The sequence below is a fragment of the Balaenoptera ricei genome (genome assembly GCF_028023285.1).
Source record: "Balaenoptera ricei isolate mBalRic1 chromosome 4 unlocalized genomic scaffold, mBalRic1.hap2 SUPER_4_unloc_14, whole genome shotgun sequence".
NCBI classification, from domain to species: domain Eukaryota; kingdom Metazoa; phylum Chordata; class Mammalia; order Artiodactyla; family Balaenopteridae; genus Balaenoptera; species Balaenoptera ricei.
The window spans coordinates 353571-371492 of NW_026777426.1; the positions used below are offsets into that span (position 1 = coordinate 353571).

General features: G+C 44.3%; 1 long non-coding RNA gene across 1 annotated transcript in view; it reads left to right on the plus strand.

Annotated features, from left to right (window-relative positions):
* The window catches only part of LOC132358180 (uncharacterized), a 456965-nt gene that overhangs the window by 184396 nt on the left and 254647 nt on the right, over positions 1 to 17922 (plus strand). The gene's annotated exons all lie outside the window — the stretch shown is intronic.

Here is a 17922-nt window from a genome sequence, read left to right on the forward strand (position 1 = left end):
TCTTCTGTGTTTCTCATGCATGTTTTCGATGTAGGAAGATGACATTGAACCTGGAGATTTGGGACCCATGCGATGGGTACCACGCAGTATTACTTTAAAGGGTCTGCGTTTGCTCACCCAACCTCACCAAACCTCTCAGCCGCAAGAGTGTCCAACCTTATGTCTCATCCAGCTGTTAGTCTAGATATGATCAATCCAGGTTGCATCACAGCCCCTGAACGCATTGTGTAAGAATTTCGCTCTCTTTCACTGTCTTTGTTTCATGGGTTTTTCAAAGTAATTTATTTTTATAATGGGGTTTAGCTGCTTTTCATTGCTGTGTTTATGCCGCTTTACACCCACTTGACACACTAACAGAGAGATATCAATACATAGGTTTTAAGATTATTACTAGTCAGATATATTCTTGTGCGGTGAATAGGGCGTGTTGAGTCCAGTTCTCTGAGCAAGGAGTAGGTCTTGTCTATTACATATTGGGTTTATGGAACGGTATCTGAGCTAATTTGAAACCCTTGTTTTATGTATCACCCCACCTCACCTTTCCCGTTAAGCAGCCATAGTGTGTTTTCTGCATGTGTGACTCTGTTCTGTTTTGTAATTCAGTTCAAGTGTAACGGTTTTTACATTCCCTCTATCAGTGATACCTTATGAGAAGTGTCCTTTTCTGTGTGACTTATTTCACTTAGAATCGTCGTACCTAAATCCACTCATCATGCTGCTACTAGCCTTATGACATTGATTTCATGGCTGAGTGATATTCCATTGTACATAAGGACCACAACTTCTTTATCCATTTTTCTCTTTCCTGGGATATTGAAGGTGGAATGAAGTGGAGGTCCTTGTCAACAGAGCAGCCCTAAACTTTGGGGTGCTTGTGTCTTGCTGATTTTTCATTTTCCCAATTTATACCCCCATGAGTGGAAGTGCCCTATGCTCTCTAAGCTGTGTTTTTTAGATGTTTCAGGACACACCGTACTCTTCTCCAGAGTGGCTGTTGGCAATTTACATCCCGCCCATCAGTGTAGCAAGGCTCCCATTTCTCCATGGCCTGTCCTGCATTTCTGGTTTTGACACTTTTTTCAGCATGGCCCTTTTAACCGATGGGAAGCGAGACTTCTTTGTAGCGCTGATTTGCCTTTCCAGGTTGCTTGGTTGGCCAAAAAGGGCGTATGCGTTTTTTCTTGAATATATTCAGGAAAAAACGCATACGCCCTTTTTGGCCAAGGGCATCATTGTCAACGTTTTGCCGCTTTTCATGTGCTTTAAAGGCGATTCGAATCTACCTCCTGAAATTTGTTTCCTGCAATTCTGCCTTGATTTCAAATCCTCTTCTTTGCCTTCCCTCAATATATTTGTGGACGAGAGTTATCATTTATAACTCTGCAGGTTTGTGAATTGCAGTGCCCTGAACCTCCATTTTACAACTCGCCTTTTTGGGAGATGGCCGCAAAAGCGCAGGGTGGCTTCAGGCCCTGTTCTGGTTCCGGGGGGCAGGATGAGCCTGTGGTTAATTCTTCTTCCTGATGGGAAAATAGAGTGACCTCTGCATGTCCCAACACCAAGAGCTAGTCTCTCATTGGTTCCATGTCTTCCCGTTCATCCTTAGGACAAATTGCAACCTGTACGGAACAGGAGGTTAAAGGTGCTGATTCTCCAAGTAGGGAGATTGCTAGTAAAGTGGCTGGAATGGCGAACCCGAGCACAAGGAGATGAGAAATGAGGTGCGTTTTAGAAACCTTTCCCCATCACACGGTGTACCATCTTCTGGGTTTCTCATGCATGTTTTCGATGTAGGAAGATGCCCTTGAACCTGGAGATTTGGGACCCATGTGATGGGTACCACGCAGTATTACTTTAAAGGGTCTGCGTTTGCTCACCCAACCTCACCAAACCTCTCAGCCCCAAGAGTGTCCACCCTTATGTCTCATCCAGCTGTGGGTCTAGATATGGTCAATCCAGGTTGCATCACAGCCCCTGAACGCATTGTGTAAGAATTTCGCTCTCTTTCACTGTCTTTGTTTCATGGGTTTGTAAAAGTAATTTATTTTTATAATGGGGTTTAGCTGCTTTTCACTGCTGTGTTTATGCCGCTTTACACCCACTTGACACACTAAGAGAGAGATATCAATACATAGGTTTTAAGATTATTACTAGTCAGATATATTCTTGTGCGGTGAATAGGGCGTGTTGAGTCCAGTTCTCTGAGCAAGGAGTAGGTCTTGTCTATTACATATTGGGTTTATGGAACGGTATCTGAGCTAATTTGAAACCCTTGTTTTATGTATCACCCCACCTCACCTTTCCCGTTAAGCAGCCATAGTGTGTTTTCTGCATGTGTGACTCTGTTCTGTTTTGTAATTCAGTTCAAGTGTAACGGTTTTTACATTCCCTCTATAAGTGATACCTTATGAGAAATGTCCTTTTCTGTGTGACTTATTTCACTTAGAATCGTCGTACCTAAATCCACTCATCATGCTGCTACTAGCCTTATGACATTGATTTCATGGCTGAGTGATATTCCATTGTATATAAGGACCACAACTCCTTTATCCATTTTTCTCTTTCCTGGGATATTGAAGGTGGAATGAAGTGGAGGTCCTTGTCAAGAGAGCAGCCCTAAACTTTGGGGTGCTTGTGTCTTGCTGATTTTTAATTTTCCCAATTTATACCCCCATGAGTGGAAGTGCCCTATGCTCACTAAGCTGTGTTGTTTAGATGTTTAAGGACACACCGTACACTTCTCCAGAGTGGCTGTTGGCAATTTACATCCCGCCCATCAGTGTAGCAAGGCTCCCATTTCTCCATGGCCTGTCCTGCATTTCTGGTTTTGACACTTTTTTCAGCATGGCCCTTTTGACCGATGGGAAGCGAGTCTTCTTTGTAGCGCTGATTTGCCTTTCCAGGTTGCTTGGTTGGCCAAAAAGGGCGTATGCGTTTTTTCCTGAATATATTCAGGAAAAAACGCATACGCCCTTTTTGGCCAAGGGCATCATTTTCAACGTTTTGCCGCTTTTCATGTGCTTTAAAGGCGATTCGAATCTACCTCCTGAAATCTGTTTCCTGCAATTCTGCCTTGATTTCAAATCCTCTTCTTTGCCTTCCCTCAATATATTTGTGGACGAGAGTTATCATTTATAACTCTGCAGGTTTGTGAATTGCAGTGCCCTGAAGCTCCATTTTACAACTCGCTTTTTAGGGAGCTGGCCGCCAAAGCGCAGGATGGCTTCAGGCCCTGTTCTGGTTCCGGGGGGCAGGCTGAGCCTGTGGTTAATTCTTCTTCCTGATGGGAAAATAGAGTGACCTGTGCCTGTCCCTACACCAAGAGCTAGTCTCTCATTGGTTCCAAGTCTTCCCGTTCATCCTCAGGACAAATTGCAACCTGTACGGAACAGGAGGTTAAAGGTGCTGATGCTCCAAGTAGGGAGATTGCTAGTAAAGTGGCTGGAATGGCGAACCCGAGCACAAGGAGCTGAGAAATGAGGTGCGTTTTAGAAACCTTTCCCCATCACACGGTGTACCATCTTCTGGGTTTCTCATGCATGTTTTCGATGTAGCAAGATGCCCTTGAACCTGGAGATTTGGGACCCATGCGATGGGTACCACGCAGTATTACTTTAAAGGGTCTGCGTTTGCTCACCCAACCTCACCAAACCTCTCAGCCCCAAGAGTGTCCACCCTTATGTCTCATCCAGCTGTGGGTCTAGATATGGACAAACCAGGTTGCATCACAGCCCCTGAACGCATTGTGTAAGAATTTCGCTCTCTTTCACTGTCTTTGTTTCATGGGTTTTTCAAAGTAATTTATTTTTATAATGGGGTTTAGCTGCTTTTCACTGCTGTGTTTATGCCGCTTTCCACCCACTTGACACACTAACAGAGAGATATCAATACATAGGTTTTAAGATTATTACTAGCCAGATATATTCTTGTGCGGTGAATAGGGCGTGTTGAGTCCAGTTCTCTGAGCAAGGAGTACATCTTGTCTATTACATATTGGGTTTATGGAACGGTATCTGAGCTAATTTGAAACCCTTGTTTTATGTATCACCCCACCTCACCTTTCCCGTTAAGCAGCCATAGTGTGTTTTCTGCATGTGTGACTCCGTTCTGTTTTGTAATTCAGTTCAAGTGTAACGGTTTTTACATTCCCTCTATCAGTGATACCTTATGAGAAGTGTCCTTTTCTGTGTGACTTATTTCACTTAGAATCGTCGTACCTAAATCCACTCATCATGCTGCTACTAGCCTTATGACATTGATTTCATGGCTGAGTGATATTCCATTGTACATAAGGACCACAACTTCTTTATCCATTTTTCTCTTTCCTGGGATATTGAAGGTGGAATGAAGTGGAGGTCCCTGTCAAGAGAGCAGCCCTAAACTTTGGGGTGCTTGTGTCTTGCTGATTTTTAATTTTCCCAATGTATACCCCCATGAGTATAAGTGCCCTATGCTCTCTAAGCTGTGTTTTTTAGATGTTTCAGGACACACCGTACTCTTCTCCAGAGTGGCTGTTGGCAATTTACATCCCGCCCATCAGTGTAGCAAGGCTCCCATTTCTCCATGGCCTGTCCTGCATTTCTGGTTTTGACACTTTTTTCAGCATGGCCCTTTTAACCGATGGGAAGCGAGACTTCTTTGTAGCGCTGATTTGCCTTTCCAGGTTGCTTGGTTGGCCAAAAAGGGCGTATGCGTTTTTTCTTGAATATATTCAGGAAAAAACGCATACGCCCTTTTTGGCCAAGGGCATCATTGTCAACGTTTTGCCGCTTTTCATGTGCTTTAAAGGCGATTCGAATCTTCCTCCTGAAATTTTTTCCTGCAATTCTGCCTTGATTTCAAATCCTCTTCTTTGCCTTCCCTCAATATATTTGTGGACGAGAGTTATCATTTATAACTCTGCAGGTTTGTGAATTGCAGTGCCCTGAACCTCCATTTTACAACTCGCCTTTTTGGGAGATGGCCGCAAAAGCGCAGGGTGGCTTCAGGCCCTGTTCTGGTTCCGGGGGGCAGGATGAGCCTGTGGTTAATTCTTCTTCCTGATGGGAAAATAGAGTGACCTCTGCATGTCCCAACACCAAGAGCTAGTCTCTCATTGGTTCCATGTCTTCCCGTTCATCCTTAGGACAAATTGCAACCTGTACGGAACAGGAGGTTAAAGGTGCTGATGTTCCAAGTAGGGAGATTGCTAGTAAAGTGGCTGGAATGGCGAACCCGAGCACAAGGAGATGAGAAATGAGGTGCGTTTTAGAAACCTTTCCCCATCACACGGTGTACCATCTTCTGGGTTTCTCATGCATGTTTTCGATGTAGGAAGATGCCCTTGAACCTGGAGATTTGGGACCCATGCGATGGGTACCACGCAGTATTACTTTAAAGGGTCTGCGTTTGCTCACCCAACCTCACCAAACCTCTCAGCCCCAAGAGTGTCCACCCTTATGTCTCATCCAGCTTTGGGTCTAGATATGGTCAATCCAGGTTGCATCACAGCCCCTGAACGCATTGTGTAAGAATTTCGCTCTCTTTCACTGTCTTTGTTTCATGGGTTTGTAAAAGTAATTTATTTTTATAATGGGGTTTAGCTGCTTTTCACTGCTGTGTTTATGCCGCTTTACACCCACTTGACACACTAAGAGAGAGATATCAATACATAGGTTTTAAGATTATTACTAGTCAGATATATTCTTGTGCGGTGAATAGGGCATGTTGAGTCCAGTTCTCTGAGCAAGGAGTAGGTCTTGTCTATTACATATTGGGTTTATGGAACGGTATCTGAGCTAATTTGAAACCCTTGTTTTATGTATCACCCCACCTCACCTTTCCCGTTAAGCAGCCATAGTGTGTTTTCTGCATGTGTGACTCTGTTCTGTTTTGTAATTCAGTTCAAGTGTAATGGTTTTTACATTCCCTCTATAAGTGATACCTTATGAGAAGTGTCCTTTTCTGTGTGACTTATTTCACTTAGAATCGTCGTACCTAAATCCACTCATCATGCTGCTACTAGCCTTATGACATTGATTTCATGGCTGAGTGATATTCCATTGTATATAAGGACCACAACTTCTTTATCCATTTTTCTCTTTCCTGGGATATTGAAGGTGGAATGAAGTGGAGGTCCTTGTCAAGAGAGCAGCCCTAAACTTTGGGGTGCTTGTGTCTTGCTGATTTTTAATTTTCCCAATTTATACCCCCATGAGTGGAAGTGCCCTATGCTCACTAAGCTGTGTTGTTTAGATGTTTAAGGACACACCGTACACTTCTCCAGAGTGGCTGTTGGCAATTTACATCCCGCCCATCAGTGTAGCAAGGCTCCCATTTCTCCATGGCCTGTCCTGCATTTCTGGTTTTGACACTTTTTTCAGCATGGCCCTTTTGACCGATGGGAAGCGAGTCTTCTTTGTAGCGCTGATTTGCCTTTCCAGGTTGCTTGGTTGGCCAAGAAGGGCGTATGCGTTTTTTCCTGAATATATTCAGGAAAAAACGCATACGCCCTTTTTGGCCAAGGGCATCATTTTCAACGTTTTGCCGCTTTTCATGTGCTTTAAAGGCGATTCGAATCTACCTCCTGAAATCTGTTTCCTGCAATTCTGCCTTGATTTCAAATCCTCTTCTTTGCCTTCCCTCAATATATTTGTGGACGAGAGTTATCATTTATAACTCTGCAGGTTTGTGAATTGCAGTGCCCTGAAGCTCCATTTTACAACTCGCTTTTTAGGGAGCTGGCCGCCAAAGCGCAGGATGGCTTCAGGCCCTGTTCTGGTTCCGGGGGGTAGGCTGGGCCTGTTGTTAATTCTTCTTCCTGATGGGAAAATAGAGTGACCTGTGCCTGTCCCTACACCAAGAGCTAGTCTCTCATTGGTTCCACGTCTTCCCGTTCATCCTCAGGACAAATTGCAACCTGTACGGAACAGGAGGTTAAACGTGCTCATGCTCCAAGGAGGGAGATTGCTAGTAAAGCGGCTGGAATGGCGAACCCGGGCACAAGGAGATGAGAAATGAGGTGCGTTTTAGAAACCTTTCCCCATCACACGGTGTACCATCTTCTGTGTTTCTCATGCATGTTTTCGATGTAGGAAGATGACATTGAACCTGGAGATTTGGGACCCATGCGATGGGTACCACGCAGTATTACTTTAAAGTGTCTGCGTTTGCTCACCCAACCTCACCAAACCTCTCAGCCGCAAGAGTGTCCAACCTTATGTCTCATCCAGCTGTGGGTCTAGATATGGTCAATCCAGGTTGCATCACAGCCCCTGAACGCATTGTGTAAGAATTTCGCTCTCTTTCACTGTCTTTGTTTCATGGGTTTTTCAAAGTAATTTATTTTTATAATGGGGTTTAGCTGCTTTTCATTGCTGTGTTTATGCCGCTTTACACCCACTTGACACACTAACAGAGATATCAATACATAGGTTTTAAGATTATTACTAGTCAGATATATTCTTGTGCGGTGAATAGGGCGTGTTGAGTCCAGTTCTCTGAGCAAGGAGTAGGTCTTGTCTATTACATATTGGGTTTATGGAACGGTATCTGAGCTAATTTGAAACCCTTGTTTTATGTATCACCCCACCTCACCTTTCCCGTTAAGCAGCCATAGTGTGTTTTCTGCATGTGTGACTCTGTTCTGTTTTGTAATTCAGTTCAAGTGTAACGGTTTTTACATTCCCTCTATCAGTGATACCTTATGAGAAGTGTCCTTTTCTGTGTGACTTATTTCACTTAGAATCGTCGTACCTAAATCCACTCATCATGCTGCTACTAGCCTTATGACATTGATTTCATGGCTGAGTGATATTCCATTGTACATAAGGACCACAACTTCTTTATCCATTTTTCTCTTTCCTGGGATATTGAAGGTGGAATGAAGTGGAGGTCCTTGTCAACAGAGCAGCCCTAAACTTTGGGGTGCTTGTGTCTTGCTGATTTTTCATTTTCCCAATTTATACCCCCATGAGTGGAAGTGCCCTATGCTCTCTAAGCTGTGTTTTTTAGATGTTTCAGGACACACCGTACTCTTCTCCAGAGTGGCTGTTGGCAATTTACATCCCGCCCATCAGTGTAGCAAGGCTCCCATTTCTCCATGGCCTGTCCTGCATTTCTGGTTTTGACACTTTTTTCAGCATGGCCCTTTTAACCGATGGGAAGCGAGACTTCTTTGTAGCGCTGATTTGCCTTTCCAGGTTGCTTGGTTGGCCAAAAAGGGCGTATGCGTTTTTTCTTGAATATATTCAGGAAAAAACGCATACGCCCTTTTTGGCCAAGGGCATCATTGTCAACGTTTTGCCGCTCTTCATGTGCTTTAAAGGCGATTCGAATCTACCTCCTGAAATTTGTTTCCTGCAATTCTCCCTTGATTTCAAATCCTCTTCTTTGCCTACCCTCAATATATTTGTGGATGAGAGTTATCATTTATAACTCTGCAGGTTTGTGAATTGCAGTGCCCTGAACCTCCATTTTACAACTCACCTTTTTGGGAGATGGCCGCAAAAGCGCAGGGTGGCTTCAGGCCCTGTTCTGGTTCCGGGGGGCAGGATGAGCCTGTGGTTAATTCTTCTTCCTGATGGGAAAATAGAGTGACCTCTGCATGTCCCAACACCAAGAGCTAGTCTCTCATTGGTTCCATGTCTTCCCGTTCATCCTTAGGACAAATTGCAACCTGTACGGAACAGGAGGTTAAAGGTGCTGATGCTCCAAGTAGGGAGATTGCTAGTAAAGTGGCTGGAATGGCGAACCCGAGCACAAGGAGATGAGAAATGAGGTGCATTTTAGAAACCTTTCCCCATCACACGGTGTACCATCTTCTGGGTTTCTCATGCATGTTTTCGATGTAGGAAGATGCCCTTGAACCTGGAGATTTGGGACCCATGCGATGGGTACCACGCAGTATTACTTTAAAGGGTCTGCGTTTGCTCACCCAACCTCACCAAACCTCTCAGCCCCAAGAGTGTCCACCCTTATGTCTCATCCAGCTTTGGGTCTAGATATGGTCAATCCAGGTTGCATCACAGCCCCTGAACGCATTGTGTAAGAATTTCGCTCTCTTTCACTGTCTTTGTTTCATGGGTTTGTAAAAGTAATTTATTTTTATAATGGGGTTTAGCTGCTTTTCACTGCTGTGTTTATGCCGCTTTACACCCACTTGACACACTAAGAGAGAGATATCAATACATAGGTTTTAAGATTATTACTAGTCAGATATATTCTTGTGCGGTGAATAGGGCGTGTTGAGTCCAGTTCTCTGAGCAAGGAGTAGGTCTTGTCTATTACATATTGGGTTTATGGAACGGTATCTGAGCTAATTTGAAACCCTTGTTTTATGTATCACCCCACCTCACCTTTCCCGTTAAGCAGCCATAGTGTGTTTTCTGCATGTGTGACTCTGTTCTGTTTTGTAATTCAGTTCAAGTGTAACGGTTTTTACATTCCCTCTATAAGTGATACCTTATGAGAAATGTCCTTTTCTGTGTGACTTATTTCACTTAGAATCGTCGTACCTAAATCCACTCATCATGCTGCTACTAGCCTTATGACATTGATTTCATGGCTGAGTGATATTCCATTGTATATAAGGACCACAACTTCTTTATCCATTTTTCTCTTTCCTGGGATATTGAAGGTGGAATGAAGTGGAGGTCCTTGTCAAGAGAGCAGCCCTAAACTTTGGAGTGCTTGTGTCTTGCTGATTTTTAATTTTCCCAATTTATACCCCCATGAGTAGAAGTGCCCTATGCTCACTAAGCTGTGTTGTTTAGATGATTAAGGACACACCGTACACTTCTCCAGAGTGGCTGTTGGCAATTTACATCCCGCCCATCAGTGTAGCAAGGCTCCCATTTCTCCATGGCCTGTCCTGCATTTCTGGTTTTGACACTTTTTTCAGCATGGCCCTTTTGACCGATGGGAAGCGAGTCTTCTTTGTAGCGCTGATTGCCTTTCCAGGTTGCTTGGTTGGCCAAAAAGGGCGTATGCGTTTTTTCCTGAATATATTCAGGAAAAAACGCATACGCCCTTTTTGGCCAAGGGCATCATTTTCAACGTTTTGCCGCTTTTCATGTGCTTTAAAGGTGATTCGAATCTACCTCCTGAAATCTGTTTCCTGCAATTCTGCCTTGATTTCAAATCCTCTTCTTTGCCTTCCCTCAATATATTTGTGGACGAGAGTTATCATTTATAACTCTGCAGGTTTGTGAATTGCAGTGCCCTGAAGCTCCATTTTACAACTCGCTTTTTAGGGAGCTGGCCGCCAAAGCGCAGGATGGCTTCAGGCCCTGTTCTGGTTCCGGGGGGCAGGCTGGGCCTGTTGTTAATTCTTCTTCCTGATGGGAAAATAGAGTGACCTGTGCCTGTCCCTACACCAAGAGCTAGTCTCTCATTGGTTCAACGTCTTCCCGTTCATCCTCAGGACAAATTGCAACCTGTACGGAACAGGAGGTTAAACGTGCTGATGCTCCAAGGAGGGAGATTGCTAGTAAAGCGGCTGGAATGGTGAACCCGGGCACAAGGAGATGAGAAATGAGGTGCGTTTTAGAAACCTTTCCCCATCACACGGTGTACCACCTTCTGGGTTTCTCATGCATGTTTTCGATGTAGCAAGATGCCCTTGAACCTGGAGATTTGGGACCCATGCGATGGGTACCACGCAGTATTACTTTAAAGGGTCTGCGTTTGCTCACCCAACCTCACCAAACCTCTCAGCCGCAAGAGTGTCCATCCTTATGTCTCATCCAGCTGTGGGTCTAGATATGGTCAATCCAGGTTGCATCACAGCCCCTGAACGCATTGTGTAAGAATTTCGCTCTCTTTCACTGTCTTTGTTTCATGGGTTTTTCAAAGTAATTTATTTTTATAATGGGGTTTAGCTGCTTTTCATTGCTGTGTTTATGCCGCTTTCCACCCACTTGACACACTAACAGAGAGATATCAATACATAGGTTTTAAGATTATTACTAGTCAGATATATTCTTGTGCGGTGAATAGGGCGTGTTGAGTCCAGTTCTCTGAGCAAGGAGTAGGTCTTGTCTATTACATATTGGGTTTATGGAACGGTATCTGAGCTAATTTGAAACCCTTGTTTTATGTATCACCCCACCTCACCTTTCCCGTTAAGCAGCCATAGTGTGTTTTCTGCATGTGTGACTCTGTTCTGTTTTGTAATTCAGTTCAAGTGTAACGGTTTTCACATTCCCTCTATAAGTGATACCTTATGAGAAGTGTCCTTTTCTGTGTGACTTATTTCACTTAGAATCGTCGTACCTAAATCCACTCATCATGCTGCTACTAGCCTTATGACATTGATTTCATGGCTGAGTGATATTCCATTGTACATAAGGACCACAACTTCTTTATCCATTTTTCTCTTTCCTGGGATATTGAAGGTGGAATGAAGTGGAGGTCCTTGTCAACAGAGCAGCCCTAAACTTTGGGGTGCTTGTGTCTTGCTGATTTTTCATTTTCCCAATTTATACCCCCATGAGTGGAAGTGCCCTATGCTCTCTAAGCTGTGTTTTTTAGATGTTTCAGGACACACCGTACTCTTCTCCAGAGTGGCTGTTGGCAATTTACATCCCGCCCATCAGTGTAGCAAGGCTCCCATTTCTCCATGGCCTGTCCTGCATTTCTGGTTTTGACACTTTTTTCAGCATGGCCCTTTTAACCGATGGGAAGCGAGACTTCTTTGTAGCGCTGATTTGCCTTTCCAGGTTGCTTGGTTGGCCAAAAAGGGCGTATGCGTTTTTTCTTGAATATATTCAGGAAAAAACGCATACGCCCTTTTTGGCCAAGGGCATCATTGTCAACGTTTTGCCGCTTTTCATGTGCTTTAAAGGCGATTCGAATCTACCTCCTGAAATTTGTTTCCTGCAATTCTGCCTTGATTTCAAATCCTCTTCTTTGCCTTCCCTCAATATATTTGTGGACGAGAGTTATCATTTATAACTCTGCAGGTTTGTGAATTGCAGTGCCCTGAACCTCCATTTTACAACTCGCCTTTTTGGGAGATGGCCGCAAAAGCGCAGGGTGGCTTCAGGCCCTGTTCTGGTTCCGGGGGGCAGGATGAGCCTGTGGTTAATTCTTCTTCCTGATGGGAAAATAGAGTGACCTCTGCATGTCCCAACACCAAGAGCTAGTCTCTCATTGGTTCCATGTCTTCCCGTTCATCCTTAGGACAAATTGCAACCTGTACGGAACAGGAGGTTAAAGGTGCTGATGCTCCAAGTAGGGAGATTGCTAGTAAAGTGGCTGGAATGGCGAACCCGAGCACAAGGAGATGAGAAATGAGGTGCGTTTTAGAAACCTTTCCCCATCACACGGTGTACCATCTTCTGGGTTTCTCATGCATGTTTTCGATGTAGGAAGATGCCCTTGAACCTGGAGATTTGGGACCCATGCGATGGGTACCACGCAGTATTACTTTAAAGGGTCTGCGTTTGCTCACCCAACCTCACCATACCTCTCAGCCCCAAGAGTGTCCACCCTTATGTCTCATCCAGCTTTGGGTCTAGATATGGTCAATCCAGGTTGCATCACAGCCCCTGAACGCATTGTGTAAGAATTTCGCTCTCTTCCACTGTCTTTGTTTCATGGGTTTGTAAAAGTAATTTATTTTTATAATGGGGTTTAGCTGCTTTTCACTGCTGTGTTTATGCCGCTTTACACCCACTTGACACACTAAGAGAGAGATATCAATACATAGGTTTTAAGATTATTACTAGTCAGATATATTCTTGTGCGGTGAATAGGGCGTGTTGAGTCCAGTTCTCTGAGCAAGGAGTAGGTCTTGTCTATTACATATTGGGTTTATGGAACGGTATCTGAGCTAATTTGAAACCCTTGTTTTATGTATCACCCCACCTCACCTTTCCCGTTAAGCAGCCATAGTGTGTTTTCTGCATGTGTGACTCTGTTCTGTTTTGTAATTCAGTTCAAGTGTAACGGTTTTTACATTCCCTCTATAAGTGATACATTATGAGAAGTGTCCTTTTCTGTGTGACTTATTTCACTTAGAATCGTCGTACCTAAATCCACTCATCATGCTGCTACTAGCCTTATGACATTGATTTCATGGCTGAGTGATATTCCATTGTATATAAGGACCACAACTTCTTTATCCATTTTTCTCTTTCCTGGGATATTGAAGGTGGAATGAAGTGGAGGTCCTTGTCAAGAGAGCAGCCCTAAACTTTGGGGTGCTTGTGTCTTGCTGATTTTTAATTTTCCCAATGTATACCCCCATGAGTGGAAGTGCCCTATGCTCTCTAAGCTTTGCTTTTTAGACGTTTCAGGACTCACCGTACACTTCTCCAGAGTGGCTGTTGGCAATTTACATCCCGCCCATCAGTGTAGCACGGCTCGCATTTCTCCATGGCCTTTCCTGTATTTCTGGTTTTGACACTTTTTTCAGCATGGCCCTTTTAACCGATGGGAAGCGAGACTTCTTTGTAGCGCTGATTTGCCTTTCCAGGTTGCTTGGTTGGCCAAAAAGGGCGTATGCGTTTTTTCCTGAATATATTCAGGAAAAAACGCATACGCCCTTTTTGGCCAAGGGCATCATTGTCAACGTTTTGCCGCTTTTCATGTGCTTTAAAGGCGATTCGAATCTACCTCCTGAAATCTGTTTCCTGCAATTCTGCCTTGATTTCAAATCCTCTTCTTTGCCTTCCCTCAATATATTTGTGGACGAGAGTTATCATTTATAACTCTGCAGGTTTGTGAATTTCAGTGCCCTGAAGCTCCATTTTACAACTCGCTTTTTAGGGAGCTGGCCGCAAAAGCGCAGGATGGCTTCAGGCCCTGTTTTGGTTCCGGGGGGCAGGCTGAGCCTGTGGTTAATTCTTCTTCCTGATGGGAAAATAGAGTGACCTGTGCCTGTCCCTACACCAGGCGCTAGTCTCTCATTGGTTCCAAGTCTTCCCGTTCATCCTCAGGACAAATTGCAACCTGTACGGAACAGGAGGTTAAAGGTGCTGATGCTCCAAGTAGGGAGATTGCTAGTAAAGTGGCTGGAATGGCGAACCCGAGCACAAGGAGATGAGAAATGAGGTGCGTTTTAGAAACCTTTCCCCATCACACGGTGTACCATCTTCTGGGTTTCTCATGCATGTTTTCGATGTAGCAAGATGCCCTTGAACCTGGAGATTTGGGACCCATGCGATGGGTTCCATGCAGTATTACTTTAATGGGTCTGCGTTTGCTCACCCAACCTCACCAAACCTCTCAGCCCCAAGAGTGTCCACCCTTATGTCTCATCCAGCTGTGGGTCTAGATATGGTCAATCCAGGTTGCATCACAGCCCCTGAACACCTTGTGTAAGAATTTCTCTCTCTTTCACTGTCTTTGTTTCATGGGTTTTTCAAAGTAATTTATTTTTATAATGGGGTTTAGCTGCTTTTCATTGCTGTGTTTATGCCGCTTTACACCCACTTGACACACTAAGAGAGAGATATCAATACATAGGTTTTAAGATTATTACTAGTCAGATATATTCTTGTGCGGTGAATAGGGCGTGTTGAGTCCAGTTCTCTGAGCAAGGAGTAGGTCTTGTCTATTACATATTGGGTTTATGGAACGGTATCTGAGCTAATTTGAAACCCTTGTTTTATGTATCACCCCACCTCACCTTTCCCGTTAAGCAGCCATAGTGTGTTTTCTGCATGTGTGACTCCGTTCTGTTTTGTAATTCAGTTCAAGTGTAACGGTTTTTACATTCCCTCTATCAGTGATACCTTATGAGAAGTGTCCTTTTCTGTGTGACATATTTCACTTAGAATCGTCGTACCTAAATCCACTCATCATGCTGCTACTAGCCTTATGACATTGATTTCATGGCTGAGTGATATTCCATTGTACATAAGGACCACAACTCCTTTATCCATTTTTCTCTTTCCTGGGATATTGAAGGTGGAATAAAGTGGAGGTCCTTGTCAAGAGAGCAGCCCTAAACTTTGGGGTACTTGTGTCTTGCTGATTTTTCATTTTCCCAATTTATACCCCCATGAGTGGAAGTGCCCTATGCTCTCTAAGCTGTGTTTTTTAGATATTTCAGGACACACCGTAGTCTTCTCCAGAGTGGCTGTTGGCAATTTACATCCCGCCCATCAGTGTAGCAAGGCTCCCATTTCTCCATGGCCTGTCCTGCATTTCTGGTTTTGACACTTTTTTCAGCATGGCCCTTTTAACCGATGGGAAGCGAGTCTTCTTTGTAGCGCTGATTTGCCTTTCCAGGTTGCTTGGTTGGCCAAAAAGGGCGTATGCGTTTTTTCCTGAATATATTCAGGAAAAAACGCATACGCCCTTTTTGGCCAAGGGCATCATTGTCAACGTTTTGCCGCTTTTCATGTGCTTTAAAGGCGATTCGAATCTACCTCCTGAAATCTGTTTCCTGCAATTCTGCCTTGATTTCAAATCCTCTTCTTTGCCTTCCCTCAATATATTTGTGGACGAGAGTTATCATTTATAACTCTGCAGGTTTGTGAATTGCAGTGCCCTGAAGCTCCATTTTACAACTCGCTTTTTAGGGAGCTGGCCGCCAAAGCGCAGGATGGCTTCAGGCCCTGTTCTGGTTCCGGGGGGCAGGCTGAGCCTGTGGTTAATTCTTCTTCCTGATGGGAAAATAGAGTGACCTGTGCCTGTCCCTACACCAAGAGCTAGTCTCTCATTGGTTCCAAGTCTTCCCGTTCATCCTCAGGACAAATTGCAACCTGTACGGAACAGGAGATTAAAGGTGCTGATGCTCCAAGTAGGGAGATTGCTAGTAAAGTGGCTGGAATGGCGAACCCGAGCACAAGGAGATGAGAAATGAGGTGCGTTTTAGAAACCTTTCCCCATCACACGGTGTACCATCTTCTGGGTTTCTCATGCATGTTTTCGATGTAGCAAGATGCCCTTGAACCTGGAGATTTGGGACCCATGCGATGGGTACCACGCAGTATTACTTTAAAGGGTCTGCGTTTGCTCACCCAACCTCACCAAACCTCTCAGCCCCAAGAGTGTCCACCCTTATGTCTCATCCAGCTGTGGGTCTAGATATGGTCAATCCAGGTTGCATCACAGCCCCTGAACGCCTTGTGTAAGAATTTCTCTCTCTTCCACTGTCTATGTTTCATGGGTTTGTAAAAGTAATTTATTTTTATAATGGGGTTTAGCTGCTTTTCACTGCTGTGTTTATGCCACTTTACACCCACTTGACACACTGACAGAGAGATATCAATACATAGGTTTTAAGATTATTACTAGTCAGATATATTCTTGTGCGGTGAATAGGGCGTGTTGAGTCCAGTTCTCTGAGCAAGGAGTAGGTCTTGTCTATTACATATTGGGTTTATGGAACGGTATCTGAGCTAATTTGAAACCCTTGTTTTATGTATCACCCCACCTCACCTTTCCCGTTAAGCAGCCATAGTGTGTTTTCTGCATGTGTGACTCTGTTCTGTTTTGTAATTCAGTTCAAGTGTAACGGTTTTTACATTCCCTCTATAAGTGATACATTATGAGAAGTGTCCTTTTCTGTGTGACTTATTTCACTTAGAATCGTCGTACCTAAATCCACTCATCATGCTGCTACTAGCCTTATGACATTGATTTCATGGCTGAGTGATATTCCATTGTATATAAGGACCACAACTTCTTTATCCATTTTTCTCTTTCCTGGGATATTGAAGGTGGAATGAAGTGGAGGTCCTTGTCAAGAGAGCAGCCCTAAACTTTGGGGTGCTTGTGTCTTGCTGATTTTTAATTTTCCCAATGTATACGCCCATGAGTGGAAGTGCCCTATGCTCTCTAAGCTTTGCTTTTTAGACGTTTCAGGACTCACCGTACACTTCTCCAGAGTGGCTGTTGGCAATTTACATCCCGCCCATCAGTGTAGCACGGCTCGCATTTCTCCATGGCCTTTCCTGTATTTCTGGTTTTGACACTTTTTTCAGCATGGCCCTTTTAACCGATGGGAAGCGAGACTTCTTTGTAGCGCTGATTTGCCTTTCCAGGTTGCTTGGTTGGCCAAAAAGGGCGTATGCGTTTTTTCCTGAATATATTCAGGAAAAAACGCATACGCCCTTTTTGGCCAAGGGCATCATTGTCAACGTTTTGCCGCTTTTCATGTGCTTTAAAGGCGATTCGAATCTACCTCCTGAAATCTGTTTCCTGCAATTCTGCCTTGATTTCAAATCCTCTTCTTTGCCTTCCCTCAATATATTTGTGGACGAGAGTTATCATTTATAACTCTGCAGGTTTGTGAATTGCAGTGCCCTGAAGCTCCATTTTACAACTCGCTTTTTAGGGAGCTGGCCGCCAAAGCGCAGGATGGCTTCAGGCCCTGTTCTGGTTCCGGGGGGCAGGCTGAGCCTGTGGTTAATTCTTCTTCCTGATGGGAAAATAGAGTGACCTGTGCCTGTCCCAACACCAAGAGCTAGTCTCTCTTTGGTTCCCCATCTTCCCGTTCATCCGCAGGACAAATTGCAACCTGTACGGAACAGGAGGTTAAAGGTGCTGATGCTCCAAGTAGGGAGATTGCTAGTAAAGTGGCTGGAATGGCGAACCCGAGCACAAGGAGATGAGAAATGAGGTGCGTTTTAGAAACCTTTCCCCATCACACGGTGTACCATCTTCTGGGTTTCTCATGCATGTTTTCGATGTAGCAAGATGCCCTTGAACCTGGAGATTTGGGACCCATGCGATGGGTTCCATGCAGTATTACTTTAATGGGTCTGCGTTTGCTCACCCAACCTCACCAAACCTCTCAGCCCCAAGAGTGTCCACCCTTATGTCTCATCCAGCTGTGGGTCTAGATATGGTCAATCCAGGTTGCATCACAGCCCCTGAACGCCTTGTGTAAGAATTTCTCTCTCTTTCACTGTCTTTGTTTCATGGGTTTTTCAAAGTAATTTATTTTTATAATGGGGTTTAGCTGCTTTTCATTGCTGTGTTTAT